The sequence below is a fragment of the Anser cygnoides genome, chromosome 2 (genome assembly GCF_040182565.1).
Source record: "Anser cygnoides isolate HZ-2024a breed goose chromosome 2, Taihu_goose_T2T_genome, whole genome shotgun sequence".
Classification (NCBI taxonomy): Eukaryota; Metazoa; Chordata; class Aves; order Anseriformes; family Anatidae; genus Anser; species Anser cygnoides.
In genome coordinates this window covers 110969566-110989612 of record NC_089874.1, presented here as the reverse complement: position 1 = coordinate 110989612, position 20047 = coordinate 110969566, and the positions used below count along the sequence as shown (strand labels likewise).

Below are 20047 nucleotides of genomic sequence, written 5' to 3'. Positions count from 1 at the left end.
ACCAAACACCATGAATATTTTAGATTCCTTATGCTTTTTGCCCCCCCAGCTTCTGAAAAATGAAATATCAGAGTATTTCTGAACTGATGTCAAAATCTTCACTTTCAAGAAATCCCAGAAGTGATTGTTTATTTCCTACTCAAAAATAATCAATTCAAATACAGCAGGGGAAGTAGGCCAGTCCAGAAGGCAAAAAGACACTGCTTCTGCTCAGTGATGGCATCAAACAGCTACTGGCAGCCCTAGGACAAACCAGATATTTTTATAAATACACTTCGGTGACAACAATGCCTTAAATATCTCACCCAGAAGCACCATCAGTTATCAATACTGCATTTTTCCTGCTCTGATGGAACTAGTTTGATGTAATGACAAAAATTGATCTTTAAATATTCAAAACTCTGTGATTATTACATTTTCCTGAGAGAAGCTTCCACCCCTTCATTTTCCTAATACTGATAACATTTACATTTTTCTTTGGAAGAAAAAGATTCGTCTTCATCAATTCTGTTAGTAATTTCCTTCATTTTATCTCTTTCAACTTTGAGCACAGCAAGGAAGAAATATTTGCATGCTAATGCAAATCAAAGTGTGAAAGCAATCAAATCAAACAAAAAGTAAAATTATCTCTGAAATTAATGAAATCCTTCCTCCCCTCGTACATTATTAATTCAGCATTTTCTTTTTCCCACTACTGACCAATTGCCAATTTGTCCTTTAACCAGAATTATAGTGAAAAATAAGTCCTCAGGAATTCAACATTATATAAAAAATAGAAAGTAAAGAAGAGATAGAGAACTATTTTTTGAATGCGTGAGAACATTTATGCTTTAATGGACAAATTAAAATCATATCCCAATTCTTCTAGAATCAAAAGCTTTCAGGTAGGTGTTGCCCCTTTATAACTTGGGAGCAATGCAGAAATTTAAAAGAGGAAGAACAACATTACAAATGGTATTCTTGCACAGACCAGTCTGATCTAGTTTTATAGTGCTATTTACACAGCAATCAGACCACAAACAACTCCCTCTAACCTCATGCCTAGTTTTGTAAGAAGAAAAGCTGCAAACATGATTGGGCTTCAAGCACGAGGAATACTTACTGCAAGGGCAGGTACTCTGGCAAAGCAAGCTAATAAGGTATTACCCATAGCCTGTAAATCACACAGGCAGAGCAGTATCTTTTGGCCACTGCTTTGCCAAGTATTATGTTAGAAGGTATTATGCTTGGGTTTAGCAACAAAATGAACCTCTAGTGATTTTAATGGTGGATATTTGGCTTTAATAATGCTGTTTAATGTTCAATATCAAGTAATATAATTTGTGTCTTCAGATTGGGCAATTTCATTACTTTTTCCTTTAAATGGTGGCTTTAATAACTAAGCTTTTAAATTGTGTTCCCCATAATAAATAAATGAAGCTAAAAGGCACTTGTCAGCACTGAAAAGCTGGATATAGTCCCATAGTGGACATTAAGGATACAGATAGGATCAAGCCAACAAAACACTTACAGCAAAGGTTTCCCTATTAGCTGTAGCAATTTTAAAATTGAGATTCAGTAATACAATTTTAATGCCAGGTGAATGAGGTCAGACAAAAAAGAAATTACATCAGCATCAACAGGCAAATTCTTACCAACTTAATGTCTACAAATTAGAGCAATCTCTCCTTCAGACACCATTAATGGATCTATAAGCACAGAGGCAACCAAAAGCAAATGACTTCACAACGAAGAACTTACGAGAGCAGAACTAAAATACAATGATTTTTGGTTTTGTCTCTTAGAGGCACGTTAAGAATTAAGGATGTTAGTGAATCCATCTTTTCCCTGAGTAAAATGATAATTAACGACAAAAGCAAAACCAACCCTTCACAGTCTCAGGACGGTAAAGTGGTCTTCCCAATTTCCCTTTCCTATAGTTTTAGTGGATATCCTTTTAGCAGCCAGTATCCAGCTCATAAACTTCCCAGGTCACATGCTACAGTGGCACAGACCCAACAGGTTGTGCAGCTATGCTCAGATATTTGCAGTTACTGAAGATATCGGTCCCCTGCAGCGAAGGGAGGGAGAAAGAAGGTCAAGTCAGGTAAACAAAACCAATGAGAAGCTTTAAGTGTTGCCTAGGTCTAGATCCCAAACTAGTGGGACCATGTTTGCATGGGGAAAAGAGAACAAAGTGCATGCAAGAGAGAGGTGAACAAGTGCTGCTTCATACATCCATTGCAACACAAATGCGATGTTTCACCATGCACAGAACATTAAGTCGGGAGCAGACCATATGGCAACCACGATCTGCCTTTGTGAGGCAAGAAATACTGATCTAAAGTAAGGATCTTGTCATCTTAACACCTTTAATCTAGTTAGTTGATGTATTAGTGCATTCTCTTTCTCTCTCAAAATAGCCTGCCTGACCCTTCAATTAGCTGATGCCAACTGCCTACCTGTATTATTTACTTCCACAGTGCATTGCCTGTTACCTTTACTGTAGAAGAAATGTATTTTTTTAGCCATTTACATGTTAGCCCCTTAATTCTACTCCGAGATACTGAGTCAAAACAGTTAAGTCTTTTTAATACCTCTATTTCCACCCTTTATTTATAGCTCCCCCCGACCTTTCATGTTAAATAGGCCAGGACTAATTACATCTTCATAACCTGGAGTACCTGAACCCATGAATCATTTCTGCTCCTTTCCACTCCCTATCTTTATCTTTGCACTTTTCTCCCTCTAACACGGAGACAGAAATGAGCAGACAGCTCCAGATCTGATTTCCATGTGCCAGAACAATCTTTCCAACCTCAAGTTCTCAAGACTTTGTTTGCTTTCCTTTCTAATTGCTGCCATAAACTCTGCAATAACTCTCCCAAATAAAGCAAAGCATTTCTTTTCTTGATTATCTTCAGCTTTGCCATTTTGTGGCACAGAGTGACTGCTTGGCATTTGCTTCATTACTTCACACTATTCTGTGCTCGGCAGAGTGATTCAGAGTTCAGGGGGATGCAGCAGCCCCCATTATTTAAGAACTTGCCCTGGTGCTGCCACCCCCTCGCGTGCCGTTCAGTAGCATGACAAAGTCCAGCCTTCCTGAAGCTCCATCGAGTTTTCCTACGAGGAACAGAAGGGCTAACAAGGCTCAGTAGGATGAGGGCAAACTTAGCCCCAGTCACGGGGCCACCCTTTCAGTACCCATTTGTCAGCCTTTCCTCCCCTGCCAGGGCCAACCAGGCCTCCCTTCACTGTGAGACACCACCACCACCACCTGTGTTTGACATGGAAAGCATGAATGTGACCGAAACATCCCATCCAGTCATCTAGCAGGCAAGGGGGCATTTCAGGGTTGAGCTGCCAGGCCTTCTCCTAGTAGGCCCACTCCACCCCATATAACACACTTCGGCCTTCATAGGGGCAGCAATCAGATCTTAAATGGCCCACACCCAAAAGGAGTGCTCTCCTCAGTCCTTTAGCTTCTTCCTCAAACAAAAATGAGATGTACTGAGATAACCTAAGGGGCAGTAACACCACACTGCCCTTCAGCTAATGCTAAAGAGTACTACTGAGAAGGAAGAGCCATGGTTCAGATCTCTGCCCCACTTCATATTGTCCATCTGCAGAGCAAACAGTGAGGAAAACTTAATTCCTCCAAATACGAACTGCTTCTGGAAAGTCTTTTTTTTTTTTTTTTTCTTTTTTTCTTTTTTCTTTCCTTCTCCCAGTTTTAAGTTAGCCAAAGTAAAACATCAAAAAACTTCTAAGTCCTTTGTGGTCAATCTTAAACTCAGATGTATTCTGCTGGTTACTGTGAAAACTGGTTTTATGCATGGTATAGTACTTGAATTGGCAACAGAATATTATTAGGCAAACCAAAAAAGAAAAATACTGCCTTGCTTTTTCAATCCATTATTTTACAAGTAGGTTTTAAAGGCATAGTAGCAGTCTGTGTTTGGACCAAACCTGATTTTGTTTACAGCAAAATTACACTTTTACAGAATTCAAGTGCAGCAGAAATATTTCCAACTTTTATTTAGAAATTCCAGTGAAACCACTGCTTTGGAACAAGTAATTAAAAAAACAACAACACAAGAGAGGTAGTAATCTAGTGGATCACTGTAAGGCTCAGAAGCATCAAGTGACAGAAATTATTTACATATGCTCGCATTGTCTGCTCAAAGGAGAAATAAGTCTCATGGAAAAATAAACTGGTTTTAACAATGTTATTTAAAATTTAAATAAAGAAAAAAATATCAGGTAAATATATATATTTTTTTCCTACAAAAGACAGCATTTAGCAGCAAAAAACACCTGTCCAGCAGGCTCAGGCAGTCTAGCCAGACAGTCTGACCTTATCTGAGGGGTTAAGAGCCTACAGTTAAACCTGTATGGGACTCAAAGGCCACAGGTTGCCAACTACACCAGTGTCTTGAAGGCAAAAAAATAAAAATAAAAAGTTGCCAAGAAAATGAGTTTATGTATGTATAAGTATACATGTGTGTGTGTACACTGTTGGCACTCTTCCTCTGCCAAGTGGAAGCAGCACAGCCTTATGGGTTCCCTCTTCCCCCCCACCCCTGACCCTTTTCCCTCCCAGCATTGTAGATGCTCCTTTTCAAAAGGGAATGGGAAAACACTCTCCTATCTACGAAATAACATGGAGATGACCCGGAGGGCCCTCTGGAGAAGCAGTCTGTTACCTGGCTGGAAAGGATAACCAAAGTAGGTGGCACAGCGCTTAGCAAGTAGGGCTCCTGTAGGCTCCCTGTTTTCTCACAGCCATGGTCACTATCACACATTTCACTGTTCCCTCTGGGCACCACATGTTTGACATTAACTTTGTCCATGCTCAGCTAGCAAATATCAGCTGGAAAGGCCAGAACCCGAATATTTTTTGGATGAAACAATGGCAGGCTTTTTGCCAATGACATTGGACTGGATCCTTGCCCCTGCACCACACTGCTCCAGAAATGCACAGAAAATGAACAAAAATCTGTCTTAAGAGCTGGGTTGAGGATTTTCATGTTCCCAAACCTCGATGAGACAGGAGCCCATGCCCAGTGTCCACCTCCCTCTTGTCTCATCAATCTTGAGCTACATGTGGAAGGTGCAAGAAGGCTCAGATTAGAGCTTGTGACAGTTAGCTCAAAGCTTCCTTTAACTGGAGGTATAAAGGCAACCAGACAAAGCCCCCATTGCACCAATAATTAAATATAGCCCTCAGGTAGACTAAGTTTTCCTCACTCCACATTTGCTGCCACTAACATGTAGGAGTCCGTGCTTCTGTTCATCAGTTTAGAGTGTAAAGGGTCAGCAGAAAAGTCAAATCTATGCTCAGTCTTAAGCACTGCAACTCTGTCAGTCTGATCCAGTATCAACCAAAATAGAAGTTGCTTGGATGAATTAACACCACCTTGTACATATAAAAAGTCTTTTCCTCTTCATGATATTTGTCTGTGTTTCAAGGCATTATTTATCACTGGAGACATGAGACAATAATTATCAAAAACCTCTCCGTTTTAGTTGAGATTAGGTCAAAACATGATATCCCTTTCAATAATAATAATAATGAAATAGTCATTACCAAAGGATTAAGTGTTACAAAAATGTAAACATTAAGAAAACAGAAAAAATAAGGACAAAAACATGCTCCCTTAGAGAAACATTATATATTGGAAAATTACTCTGTTGACTGGATATTAATACACAGTACATGTTTCAAAATTCATAACTTCTTAAAAGAACTCCTCAGCTAGCTTTCCAATTCTGATTTTATAGGCTAGCATGCTGTTTTCTAACACGTCACATCAAATAGTGTGAAAGTATATATAGTAACTAAGCACAAAATATTCCAGGATCACATTATTGCCATGCTGTTTTAATTTCTTTAGCTGCATGCTATTTCATACCAGGATTATTTTAGTTTTTCTAAAAAAGCGCTCAAGCAAGACAGATGGACTGTTTCAGGTTGCCATTAGCATACTAACTTTACCTAGAAAAAAGTCTTATTCTAGATAACAATCAACGAAAGCGATGCCTATCGCAATTCTTCCGCCGTGTCCTTTATCCATACTGCAAGGGCATTCGAGAAAAGGAACTTGAGTTTAATCTTTAAATTAAACACTAGATGGAGCCCACTTCCCAACACTGAAAAATGGAACTCCTTACTGCAAATTCTTGAAAGCCTATTGAAATATATGGTCATGCATAAGCATGACATAACCCAAACAGCTGTGGTGACCATCATTACTGCAAATGCATATACTGGCCAGCAATTAAATCTCTGCATAAAAGGACAGGCTTTAATACTGGGCAACTTGCAAAGGAATTCACACTCCTCTGTAAATACCTTAGCTTGGAATAAGAGACTTGTGATACTTTAAAAATCCATATGTGCCTAATTTAAAGTTCCATAGGACATACATAACAGTGGGTTGAGACAATCAAGAGAGAAATGCAATTAAGTCTGATATCTTTTCATTTTGACAGTAAGTTGTACTGATTCTATCCATGCTAGAATTTGGCACACATGCTCATAAATACAAATTAAATAGGAAGAAGCCTATTTCAGCTGGTTTTCATTAGTTCTAGAAAGAAAGCTCATTTGTGATGTTTGATAAGACGCTGTCTCTCTCAAATGAAACATACTACACATTAAACTAGAGATAAATGATCTTAGTGTTAAAAAAAATAAAAAAAATGGATGCAACAATACAAAACTCAAGCAGCTTCATTGTTACTGGTTAAATCCATTTATCCCAGACTCCATGGCAAACAACTGTATTTTGGCCACCCTCTGGATCAGCTCCACAATGCAAAGGGCAGGCAGAAATCACAGGCGTACAACCCTTGACCATTTCTCAGCTTGCTGAAGGACATGCTAGCAGGAACATCTAAAAGCTAAGCAGACAATAAAGTTGTGCAAAGCCTCAGATGAGATTCCCAGCAACACAATTCTGCTGACAGCCGAGCTATCGCTGATTGCTTTAACCTTTGCCCAGTCCGGGCCACTGATTTTGCCTGACTCTTTTCCTAACAAACCTGTGGTAATAGCTTCATCAAGGTTGAGATAAGCATGCAGGCAGTTAGCTTCACCACAAAAGACCACATTTTGCCCATAAACAGCAATCCATCCTGATCAAACAGAACTAACAACCCAAACTGAGCTTGCCTTTGTCATTTGCTGCAGGATATATTCTGAGTCACCTAGGAGGACAGGTCTTGACTAAGTAAATTACTAACTCAAGTTCACTAACTCGGATCCTGACTGCAATTTCCAGAAGCCTGGGAAGAAAGGTACAGTGTTTCCCTAAAAGGCCCTCCCTAGTCATCTTTGTGAAAGACCTACATAGCACATCACTTTTGTCCCACATCCCTGCTGATGAAAGCTGGTCCTCAGGATCTGGTGGATTACTGCTGTGACATCTGCACCTAAGGGCAACTCTTTGAAATCAAACAAATGTCTTCAAACATAAGGCCTGCTGTGAGGAGGTCACAGCTTGTTCTCATCGTCACACAAGCACTGACGAGCAACTCCACCAGCAGCACAGGCAGGATGATGCCCACGTGTGCCTAGGCTGCGCTGCAGTCCTGGAGCTGGCAAACAAACACTCTGCTGCCGTAGAAGCAACAGGCTTTGTCTTAGCTATGGTAAGCATACACTCAGTTCTGATGTTAACACTTCTGTTTATGAATATCCTTTTTTCAGTCCTTTACATATGCTTTATATAAACCTGAATGAAAAACATATCTGGTCTCAGATGGGGAGATTTATATATATTTTAACCAGTGGGTATAGCAAGCACCTAGAGTTTCTTCAAAAGCAAATATGAGAATAATTAGGATTTATTCAACACTTGACCTAAAACCATCTGGGAATATGGGTCCATTTACTTCCAGAGGTTTTTGGTTCAATAAAGCTGTTACTTTATTAGCAGGAAAAGTATCTCACTGACCTCACAAATTAAGTGTCAGCAAAAGGAGGAGACAATCGAAGTACCAGCCACAGTTGCAGGTTTTACTAAATAGTAATGTTTAACTACTTCCTTATCACAATCTTCCTGTACAACTATAATTTAGGAACCTTTGCCACTGCAATTTTCTCTGCTTCATTTTCTTTACAGCGAGGCTTTTGTGTGTCAGACTAAATGCTTGTTCATCAGCACTATTATCCATGCAACAACTGAAAATGAACAGCTATGGTAAAAAAAAAAAAAAAAAGAAAAAAAGAAAAAAAAAAGAAACAGAGGCTTTGCATATGCATAAAGAAATAAATAAATGGAAAATATCCAGTCTAGTAATTGAGGCTAGAGGAAGAGTGGACATTGAGCCACAATAGTTTCTTGAGCATAACACTGAAAATAGTCACTGTGCATACACATAGAACAGTAAAGTTAAAACCAAGGTAAAGCTAAGGTTAAAAGCTTAAAATTTTACTTTTCCACAGCAATAATCCTGATGACTTTATGGTGATGGTGCTTTCAGCCTCTGAATATGGAAAGAACAATATACTGTGGACCTCCCCCCCGATCACATCTGATTACTGTTGGGGCACAACAGCCAGGAATGATAACTCACCTGCTATGTGCATGGAAGCAGATGGGACAGTAGTAAAAGAAAAAAAAAAAAGCTCAAGAAGAAGTGAAAGCCTTTGAAATTCCAATGGAGTGACTAAACTGTTGCTAGTCTTATTCACCTTTACTGCCTCTGAACACAAAGCAGGAAAGTCAATCTGTAATTTAAACTAACTCTTCAGGAAGGAACAAAAATCATGCAGCAGAAAAACTGAAATCGAATTAATTCAAACACCTACATTCATTCACTTGTGCATTCATAAGCCATACACTACTCATAGCTCATTTTGTAAATGTTATGTTTGTTAGTAAGTGTTTGCTGGGCTAATGCCAATTATTCAGGCCATTTTCCTGAAAATGTAAAGGATTTTTCAGGAATAAACCCTCAGCAGGCCTTTGCTCCTCCAAAGCCCCCTGTGGTCATTTCGGATCCATCCATGCTTTTCTTTGCAGACTCACATATTTCATCGCGCAAGTCGACCTGAATACCTTGACCACTTCTCTTTTCCTCTCCTTCCTCTACAGTCAGAGCTCTGCTTGGCTTCACATCACCACCACCACCCAGCAGCTAGCTCGCATCGAGCAGCTGCCTTGCATTTAGTTCCATCAACAATAGGTTTTAATCTTCTTGCTATTTGCACTCCCACATCATTTTTGAAGGACTGGGAATAGTCATAGTCCAAGTTTAAAAAAAAAAAGCCAACTGAAAAAAAAAAAAAAAAACCCAAACAAAAAAAACACAACTCTCAAGGACTGAAAGCCTTCCCAGTGAAGAATCTAGTTCTCCAAAAGTTTGCTCCCATGAGGTAAATGAAGTCTGTTAACTGACACCAACAAAAGTCACCTGGTTATTTCCAAAGCTTGAGAAACTATCGATACAGCTACTGGTGGAGTATAACAAATAGCATACTGTTCCTTCAGAAGCAGCAAATCGTTTTGTGAAATTAAAAACTGAAAGCAAGCTAACATCCAGAGACTGCCCAAGGCAACAATATTCCAGAAGGAACGTGGCCAGATGCTGCATTCCTCTTCACCTTACAAAAGCCACCCTCCTTCAGAAGTCACCACCAGCCTTACAGTTTTTGCTCTCCATGACCCTTCCACTTTATTTTTCTTCCAAGAATAAAGGCCATGCTAAATTCAAATGTTTTTAATGGATCATAGGATAATTCAGGCCAGGAGGAACCTCAGGATGTCTCTGGTCCGGTCTCCTACTCCAAGCTGTGTCATCTGCGAGATCAGACCAGGTTGCTCAGGGCTTTGTCCACTTGGATCATGAAAACCTCCAAGGATGGAAGCTTCACAGCCTCTTTGGGCAGCCTGTGCCCCTGGCTGGCTGTCCTCAGGGTGAAAAAGTTTCTCCTTGTAACCAGGCTGAACTTCTCTCATTTTACCTTATGTCTCTTGTCCTGTCTCTTGTCCTGCCACCATAAAGCACTGGGAAGAGCCTGGGGTTGCACCAGTTCTGCTCTTTCAGTGAAAGGAAAAGAAACCATCCCTTTTAGCTTTGATATTTACCTGCCTACATGCACTACACTTTGCCCTTTGATTTGGATTAACATTTCAGATTTTAACTTTGCTTACTACATTTGCCAAAAATTCAAATATAACCAAACCAGAGCTATAGTGAAAAATACATTTAAGCACAGAATTGGGGTGGAAGTGTTTGTCCATGTAATCACATCAAATTTCCTCTGATGTGCACTGATGATGACAACACTTCAGCATTCACATTACTGCCCTTCCAGCTATTAAAGTGGAGTATATCTTTATATAGGTACAACATGAGCCAATTATACATGTACATTACAAAATGGCCTGAAAGAAAAGAGATCTACACAGAAGCAAAGCCACAAGGAATGCAGTCTGGCAGTTTTTAGATTTGAAGAGTTTTTGGTAGTGCGTACATCACAGTAAATATGCATTACTTACGTTCCTGGGCACAAGAGCTATTACTGTCTCAGGCTGATCAAGGCTTCTTAGCACATCAAAAGAGCAGCAGTCTGAAGCAGTACACTCACAGATCTTACTACTCAGTTACAAAATTACCTTGTACCAGTCATGCAGAAGGCTTCCTAACTGCACTCCTAGCTACACTGCTGGGGAATAAAAGGTATCTAACAGCAACCAAGAAATGAGAAAAATGCAGCACTGCAACACATGTTCATCCTGCCCGAAAGGTCACATGAAATGTGATTAGAGCCATTATCCTCCAGGACTCTGAATCTGAATATTGCCTTGAGACAAAGGCTTTCCGGCATAAGCTATGGATCAATAAAAAGGATTAAGCACCAATACTTTGGAAATACTCAAAAGTAAAATATCAGGTTTTAATCTCGGATTTCTCCAGAGCTGTGCCTGAGAAGATACTCTTACATTTCAGTCCCATCTTCCAGTCTCGGGCTCTCTGCACCTGTGCAAGGCACAAATGCCGCAGACCTCGCATGTTCAGAGGACTCAAAAGGAAGGAGGAGAAGGCATGCAACAGCTAAACCGGGCTGCAGTCTGTTGGCAAGCAGCCCGTGCCCAGCCCCACGCTCGCTCCCACGCCTTGCCCAGAACAGGGCCACCGCCACACAGGGGCCACTCACATCTTCCCCAGATGGGATGTGCAGACAACACATTGCTCCTAAGTTTTCTCACTCAAAACTGAAGCCTGTGCATAAAGAAGACAGTTGCCACGTAGGTGAAAGGTGAGGCAAGTTGTTTTCCTTGACGGAGCCCATTAATAGTAACGAGCCTCTCCTGCAGGGTCTAAATAGCTCACAGATAAATCCCGAGGCTGCTAAGCCGCCAGCCACCTCCAGTAAGTTCTCAGAGGCAGCTTTACTCCTCCAGACCGTGCTGGGTGAACATAGCCACCTCCAGTCATGTTTCTGGAGTAGATCTCATGGCTCTTATGTTTGCAGCAAATGTCTTCCCTGCAGCTGTCCAGTCACCTTTAACTGAAAGTCCAAAATGCCAGAGTCTCATCCTCAGGGAGCAACAGCATTCCCCTTGTGATTTGCATAGGAGCAAAGAACATGACCCTGAAAGTGCTCTGCCTCTCTTTTCACACATCTCACTGGAGGCTACGTGGGATAGAAATCCTTTCCACAGGAAGTCCTGGTCCAATATTTAATGCAAATAATAACAAGGCATCATTTCTGAAAGTTAACACCATGGACAACACCAGCATGAGTGACAATACGAAGAACTGCGCAGCATTTTTCTGAAAAGCCATCCAGTGAATTAATAATTTTCTATCTGAATTACTCGCAGAAACAACTGAATAAGCCAGAAAAGAAAAATTAAAATGTTCTAAGCCATTGCTTCACAGTGCGTCTTACATAAAAGTAATTTAAAAATTATTACAAAAGCAATAATACTCAATCTTATAAAGTGACACTATTTCAAATTAATCTGCTGCGTGTTAATTCCTCCACCTTTGCCAACAATGAAACAGAAAAAAAAAGTTTCATCAAAAAATAAGTTGCAATTCAGTAAGCTTTGCCTGTTACTTCCACAAAACCAACATCCCAAAAGCAGATCTAGCCTTCATCAAAGCCTACTTCCAATAAATAACGTTTCTCCTCTTTCTCCCAAGAAAATATAAGTTGAACTCATTTTGCAGACTCACCAAAATTGTCCATATCCCAGGACGTAGCAGCATGTCCAGTTTGTTGAGTCCGTGGTTGTGGCATGGTCACAGCAATCAGCAGGAAAATGAAGGGGGGAGAAAAAAAAAACAACAACACATGAGATTCAATGAAAAACACACTATTGCTTAATGTTAAAAGAAAGAAAATGGACACAATAGCACTATCATTATGATAAAACAATAATATTTGACAGATCATTACTAAACTGCAAGAGGCTGGCCTCATATGGAAGATTTTGTGGGAATAAAACAAATATTTTCCTGCCCTTTTTTCCTCCCCCATCAGGCAGTAATAGGTGAACACTATCACATACAGAAAAGATGCACTATTCTCTGATACCACAGACATTTCTAAATCCTTGACCATCAGATGCAAGATCTGGTAGGGAAAGAAATCAAAAATGACACAGGCCAGTGATCGTTTGCAGAATCCTCAGTCAAGGAGGGGGGTACTGATAATTTATTCTTTACAATTAAGGGGCTTGAAACCTACCCTATAGCTAAGTATCCATGCAGTTATACACCTGCAAATCATCAAGAATAATCAAGCTGAAATGACAGCATCAGTTCTTTTCTAATAATAATAAGAAGAAATAAAAAAAAAAGAACAAATGTTACAGTTTTCCCAGGCTCAGCGTTGATTTCCTTTGGTAACTGCTCCAAAGCATTCAACCTAGTCTTTTTTTAATTATTACTGTTTCAGAGAGGGAATGCTCTGAAGACATCTGTGCAAAATTCTAATCACTGTGGACTAACCTAAACAAGTCCCATGTTCATATGTAAGAGTACTGATATGCATGTTCATCTTTGGACTAGAGAAACCGATTGCATTTTCAAGTTAAGAAAGAGCAAAAGGTCCTGGAGCACCTGATAAGGAAAGCGCTGAAGCCTGCAGCGCAGAGGAGGCAGTCAGGAAGGAGATGCTAGCCACGTTATCCTTGCAGCTGTATCATCATCAGATTCTGGCAGTCATGCAAACAGCACGAAGGCTGACGAGATGCCAAGAAGGCAAAGGTCCTTGAAAGTCTCTCACACCAGACTGGGAAATCTTCCCATCTGGTACGCTCAGGCCATCCAAATCCTCCAAACCAGCTGTCCTCAGGAATACCCCTAACCTGACAACTCAAAGACCTTCTGCAGGGGCCAGGGCAGCATTTTGGTGTCCAGAAATCCCAAGACAGGCTAGGAGGGTGGCGAGCCTCCTGCATGGCCTCTGGTGTGGTTTCTTTTGGATCAGAAATCACGTGATATAAAGGAAAATGTCTCTGTTGGTATGAAAAAGAAAATATAACTGGCACAGGCAACTAATTTGCAGCCCCCCATGGATAACGGCTGATGAGTTACCTCCTCCTCTGCTTCCACGGCCCATTAATAAGACAGCAAGGAAGACTGCAGAATAAGGATGCTGACTGCTCATGTGTTTTCCACTTTGCTTGCAAGCAACTTTTTTGTTGCTCTTTCTGTAGAAGTGCTTTTACAGAGGAAGCCTTTCCAACTCCTTCATGTGAAGTATATTGGAGGGGAAAGGGAAAAGAGATTGCAAAGGATTTTCCTTCCTTTCTGATTTCATTTGTCAGTCTTTTGAACCACTGTCCTTCCCCAGAGAAGTGACCATGCACCACTACTGTCAGTGTGACTGCAGCTACAGATTGCTCTCCAGATATTACCTGCCTTTTGCTCCTGCAAGGCAAGGGATTAATGGGAGGACATTTTCACTGGAGCAGACACGGCTCCAAGATAACCCCAAGGACTGTAATGGCCACTGAGTGATCTGACTAAATGCAGGACTTCAAATTAAGGAAAGTAAACTGTGATGGTGGCATGGAACACGATGAACATTAATGAACTTACTAGGAGACAAGAACTCAGGAGGTAACAGGAAACGAGATGTGCAGTAGATGGGAATGCAGGGTAATGTGGTGTGCAGGAAAAAAAAAAAAAAGGAGGAAGGAACAAAACAAATGGGTACAGCTGACTTGAAAGCAGCTGAATGTGAGCAGGAGAGCTGCCAAACTAGTTTATGTAAGATGGGGAGGGGGCAGGAGAGAGGGAAAGCATTGCAGCATCCCCATTGACAATACTTCTTATGCATTTCTGAGTAAGAACAAAAAAGGACTGCTGAAATTTGACACAAGTTATAGTGGGGAGATTTCCATTAGCAGCTCAGGTCTGTGGAAAAATAGAGTCCTGATATGCCTTGATGGGATGGATGAATGGATGGGATGTAAGCAGCAGCATCCACTGCCCACGCTACGTCCCAGTTGCCTGGATCAGGATGAGAAGAGGTGCATTAGAGCAAGACTACAGAGCAACAGAGCCATTTTGCATTCCCCCTGCTCCTCTTCACATGCTATTTTTGCATGACACCGGTTATGAAACTGAAAATGTTGGTTCAGCTTCAGGCAGCAATTTTAGGGTCAATTGCTTCTTCACCAGACACTGAAATCACAATTTTTCAAGCATCAAATTAGCTGTGAATGTTTTAGGGGACAGTGAACTTTACTTATGCATTATTACTTCAGGTCCCTCTCCTCCGAAGCCTGTATTGTAATCCATCTTTATATGCCAGGTGCCTTTTTTTTTTTTTTTTTTTCTTGAATCACACTTTAGGATGAACTCTGCAATTACACTACTTGTTTTTTGCTCTACCAGCTCATTCGTGACTGCTACACACTCTCCAGTGCAATCTTTACAAGTGGAGGCATATGCTTTCAAAACCATGTGAAGCATTTTATCCATTTATCACAAAAGTACATCAATATAGGTTTTCCAGCTAAAAGCTTTTGGAAGTTTCCTCAAAACTTTTATGGTTCACCCTGGATCCATTCCTAATCCACAGGCAGGCTAAAAGATTCATTGGCTCCAGTGCTCCACAAAATAAATAAACAATAAAGCCTTAGTGAGGTCGGCTGTTCAACAAAAAACCAGGGCTATGCATCTTTCCCTAACACTGTCAGCACAACACAGAACAATTACCAGCCCTAATGTTGGAGCTGATTTCACCCTGGATCTACCTGAAGGATATGGCTCTGGAATCAAATTGATATTTGAACAGCTTCGCAGCCAGCACTCCAGAGGGCCAGGACAAATGGAAACTAATGGAAATTGGAAAGCCATTGCTGTAGATGATGTCCGGTTCAGATTTGTGACTTCATCTGCCAGTAGAACTTCTGGTACAGAATAAAAAACTTCCTGAATTAACTCCTCTACGCAAGTGTTAGTAAAGTGTGAATGTGAAAAAGTGTTCCTTAAAATGGAAGTGAACGTCCAGTATTATCCTGCAAATTCTATGCATCTTCAGCTGATCAAATTAGAAGTGCTAGTTTGTATCAAAACGAGGTGTTCATAAAATCTTATGGAAATAAGACAGTTGACATGAGAAATGAGGAAACCAGCAGTGCTGGGGAGATTTAGCATACAAGCGATAAAGCTGAGTTTGGTTTGCTCAGTCTCTGTGTCAGGTCTACAGCTTGCTACCCAAGTGTGGAGGCAGACCGTGAAAGCCTACCACATCACGAGAAGCGAGCTACACAACTGAAGCTGCCCATTACCTTCAGTGAAGTCAAGGCAGCGCTAAACATCAGTAGCATCAACATCTCCCTTCTGTCCTTGCAACATAAAACCCAAGTGCTATTTGAGTGTCACAAAACACGAGCTGTGGCAGCTCCTCAGAAGCTGAGAAACTTCAGGTCTTGGCAAGGTTTGTCAAGCTCCCCCAAGAACTTATCTATTAAAAATCCATACACCCATACGTGCATATATATATATTTATGTATATATAAACATATATGCAAGCGTAGTATATGGATACGCACACAACATATATGTTTAGAAGTCTACAAATTATATAAAATGTGCTCATCACCCAGCAGGTGGCACTCGTACCACAAGCTCCCGAAGCAGGAGCCCTATGGAGGCTGCAAGCAGGCACTGCTCTACAGGAGGCACCATCCTCCTAAGAGGTAAAACCACCATGGGCATGAAACGGCCTGCAGACCTTTTGCAGGACCTGAAGTGTCAAGTCCAGCATCCAGGAGAAAAAAAAAAAAAAAAAAAAAAAACACATTAGGCTTACTGGCCAGAGATGGCCTCCACTAATTCCCTTGACAGCAGCACGACTCCCCTTCACTTCTTATGGTGAGCAGCATTTTGGGGACTGAAAGGGTTCTGTAGAAAAGCACGTGGAATACTTTTGATGTGGAAGCAATACCTTATGATGGTAAGAACAATAAAATGAAATGTAAAGCTTCCTTCAGACCTCATCACTTCTTTTCTTCATTTAACACACCCAACTAGCTTTCAATTAGTCCTACTAATAACGTGGGTTTGGGAAGATCTCATGAATGAACAAATCAGAACTGGCAGAGGAGATGCTGCTGTTTTTCTTTGATTAAAATTGAAGTCTTGTTTTCACCCATGACTCAAGCGTCACTATCACATATACATTCTCAATATACCTCTTCTTCAGCTGAGTGGTGCTTCAACTTCAGCTGAGTGGGTTTGTTTTTTTAAAAATATTTTCCCTTCATGTTCAACATTCCACCTATCTCCCTCCAATCTTAAAAGAGGAAAAGAAAAAAAGAAAAAAAAATGTATGTTTAGAAGCATCAATCTGAAAACATCAGTTCCGTGTGGAGCATTTCTGTTCCCAGTAAGAGAATGCCTCATGTCAGATTGAAAGATGCCTTTCCAAGGTCATTTCATGTTCCAGTAGGCTTGTTATGAAGTTGTGGAACGGCAGATAAGGTTGCATGAGATAGTAAAGTGCCTTCCTAAGCTAGTTCTGAGCAGTAATGTGCAACCAATATTTGAGCTAGAGACTTCTATAACAATTACCTCTTAAAGCAACTTCATATGCGAAGATAAATGCTGCTGCAGGAAGGACAGGAGAGTACTGAAATACTAATAGCCTGTTTTCCTGCTCTCTCCCAGTCAAAAAAAAAAAAAAAAAGTAGAAGAGAGCTGTTTTCCTGACAAACTTGCACTAATGGCACATGATTATGGCACTTGGCAAGGATGGAGGGGGGTATTCTCTAGGAACATTTGGGGGTATCTCCTTGGGAAATTTGGTAAAATACCAACCCTTCGTAATAATGAGAATCTGACGTTAAGAACTGTTCAATTCAGAACCTAGAGTGATATTTTCAAGTTACAAAAATAAAGATACCGTAGTAACCCCCTGTTAGATACCAGGACCAACAATTCCTAATGTTAAAAAGAAGAAAAAAAAATACATCGTTCTACATCCATACTTAATGTTTCCTTGAAAGACATAGAGTTACAGGGTGAGAAATGATGATCCGGTATTTTTAGATTTCCTCTAATATAGCCCAAAAATGGAGGACACTACATAGCAGTAACCCCTCAGCATGCTGTTAATACTGCCTGAACCTATCCCAAACTCTGAAGCAAGGTATGCGTCTGGCAAGGCACTGAACTGTGCATTACAATTTTGGCCATCACGCCAGGGACTGTATCCTTCCCTGGAAAGAGCAGGGGAACAAGCGTACAAACTCCAGAAAGACAGACAGGGAAAGAAATCCTTTTCATAAATGGTTAGCTACGTCTTAATGAGGTTTAAAGCTCGACTGAGATTTATCAGTTAGATCCAAAAAAAAAAAAAAAAAAAAAAAAAAAGGCAAACATTTTGCATTGAAAGAGCCCAGCTAAAGTAAAGGGGAGGGAGGAATCTATGCTTTTTCAAGACTCAAACGAGCATTTTGGGGGGGTCCAACAGCCCGTCAGGAAGATTTTGAAAAAAATGGCCACCCGGTGCTGGACTGTGCACAAAATGCAGAGTTTCGGCGCTCCCGTTTCTGCATTGCACCCACAGCCCCCGCGCCTTTCCCCCCGCTGCCCGAGCATCCCCGGCGCCCCCCCGCTGCCTCCCGCGGACTCGGAGCCCGGAGCTGCCGATGCTCAGCTCCGGCTTCGCCCCGCTCCGGGGGGCTCCAGCGCTACTACTTTGAATTTTCGGGCTCCCAGCACTTTTCCACAGCACCGCTGCGACTACAGAAATGCGAAGAGGTCCAGCAGAGCTTTTTTCTTTTCAACAACCAAAAGGGTAGAGGGGAAAAAAATAAGAGGGAGGGGGGTGAAACCTCGGCAACATCCACCGTTAAACCTTTTCGGCACGGAAGACGCACTGCCCCTGCAAAAGCTTGCGCACCCTCCGCAGCCTCCCCGCCGCGCAGCGCAGCGCGCAAAACCCGCGCAGCCCTCAACTTCGCTCCGCGGGTGCCGCCGAGGGGCTGGCAGCGCCCGGGCGGATCTTCCGCGGGGGGAAAGGGAAGGGAAAGGAAGGGAAGGAAGGGAAAGGAAGGGCGGCCGAGGGACAGGCAGCCGCAGGATCGCTGCCCGCCTGCGGCACTCCCGCACCGCCGGAGAGGGGCGAGCGCTGCCCGAGGGCACCCCCGGCCGGGGGGTGCAGCAAAAAAAGCGGAGGGGGGGGGGGATTAAAAATAAATTAATTAGATATATTTAAAAAAAGGGGAAAAGGGGAGAGCCGGGGGCAGCGCACGCCCCTTGGCCCTCCCCGTCGACCTCAAGCCAAGGACAGCCCGGCGGCCCCGCTGCGCATCGCGACCCGCCGTGCCGTGCCGTGCCGAGCCGTGCCGAGCCGTGACAAGGGACAGCCCGGGGGCCCCTCACCTGAGCCCTCCGCAGGAGATGCTGCTCCGCTCCGCTCCGCGCAGGGCCAGCCCCGGCCCGCCGAAGTTACGCGCAGCGGACGCGGAGCCGGGCTCCCACCTGCAGCGCCCGGCGCACTCCGGCTGCCGGCTCGGCACGGCCCGACCCGGCACGGCCCGGCACGGCACGGCCCGGCACAGCTCGGCTCGGCCCCCCCGCGGCTCCATTGGCCGGGCCACAGCCTCCGCCCCGCCTCCGCCCCGCCCCGCGGCCGCGGACACCCCCGCGGAGCTGCGCCCGGTCCGATTTTATATTTTATTTTATTTTATTTTATTTTATTTTATTTTATTTTATTTTATTTTATTTTATTTTATTTTATTTTATTTTATTTTATTTTATTTTATTTTATTTATTTTATTTTATTATTTTATATTATTTCATATATTTTATTTTTCATTACTTCATATATTTTATTTTATATTTTATTCTGATTTATTATTTCGTTTTATTTTATCTATATTATTTTCTTTCTTTTCTTTCTTTTTCTTTCTGTTTTATTTATTTATTCACTTTGGTGTGGCGCGGGACGGGAAAGTGATAGAAGCCCCAGCGCCGAGCGGCTCTGCCCGCTCCGAGCTAGCTGAACGCGCTCTGTGCAACAGGCCCCCGGCCTGCCCTGGGAAGCCCCAAGCTTCCCCGCAGCAGCCCCACGACTTCCAGGAAAAACAAGCTCCTGACCTCTGCCTGGCTCCTTCTCTCAGCAGGCCGATTTCCTGCTTGCTCTCTTGCTGAAGGGATAGGTATCGCCCGCACAAGTGCTCCTAACACCCAGGGAGGTGGAGGACAGGAGGTGTGGGACAGGACTGAGGATCTGGCTGCATTGTGGGGATGTGAAATGGAAAGCCCTTTTGTCACCTGCAGGGATTGTGGATCCCCCCTTGGGCGCAGCCACCTCTGCAGAAGTGAGGCTGCAGCCCTGGGAGCCCACCCGTGCCCCCCCAGGACACCCTCAGCAGCTTTCGGAGGTGGTGAGGATTTCCAGCCCACAGCGGGAAATCCCTCGGGAGAAGACACGGAGGTGCCGAGGAGGCAGCAGAGCTGCTTGGGGTGCTGTGCCCAAGCCCTTAGCACCGCGATTACACCTGACCCTGTCCAGGGCTGTAAATCACAGCCAGGCTGCTTGATCCCTGTGGGTAGGCGGCCGGCGTTGCCGCTT

At 42.6% G+C, this 20047-nt stretch overlaps 1 protein-coding gene across 1 annotated transcript in view; it reads right to left on the bottom strand.

Moving 5' to 3' along the window:
- EPB41L3 (erythrocyte membrane protein band 4.1 like 3) overlaps window positions 1-19016 on the bottom strand; it is a 139536-nt gene extending 120520 nt beyond the window's left edge. The window contains exon 1 of the mRNA XM_048045807.2: window positions 18853-19016. The gene's annotated coding sequence lies outside the window, so the exon portion shown is untranslated. The remainder of the gene's footprint in view (window positions 1-18852) is intronic.
- Between the last annotated feature and the right edge of the window lie 1031 nt (window positions 19017-20047).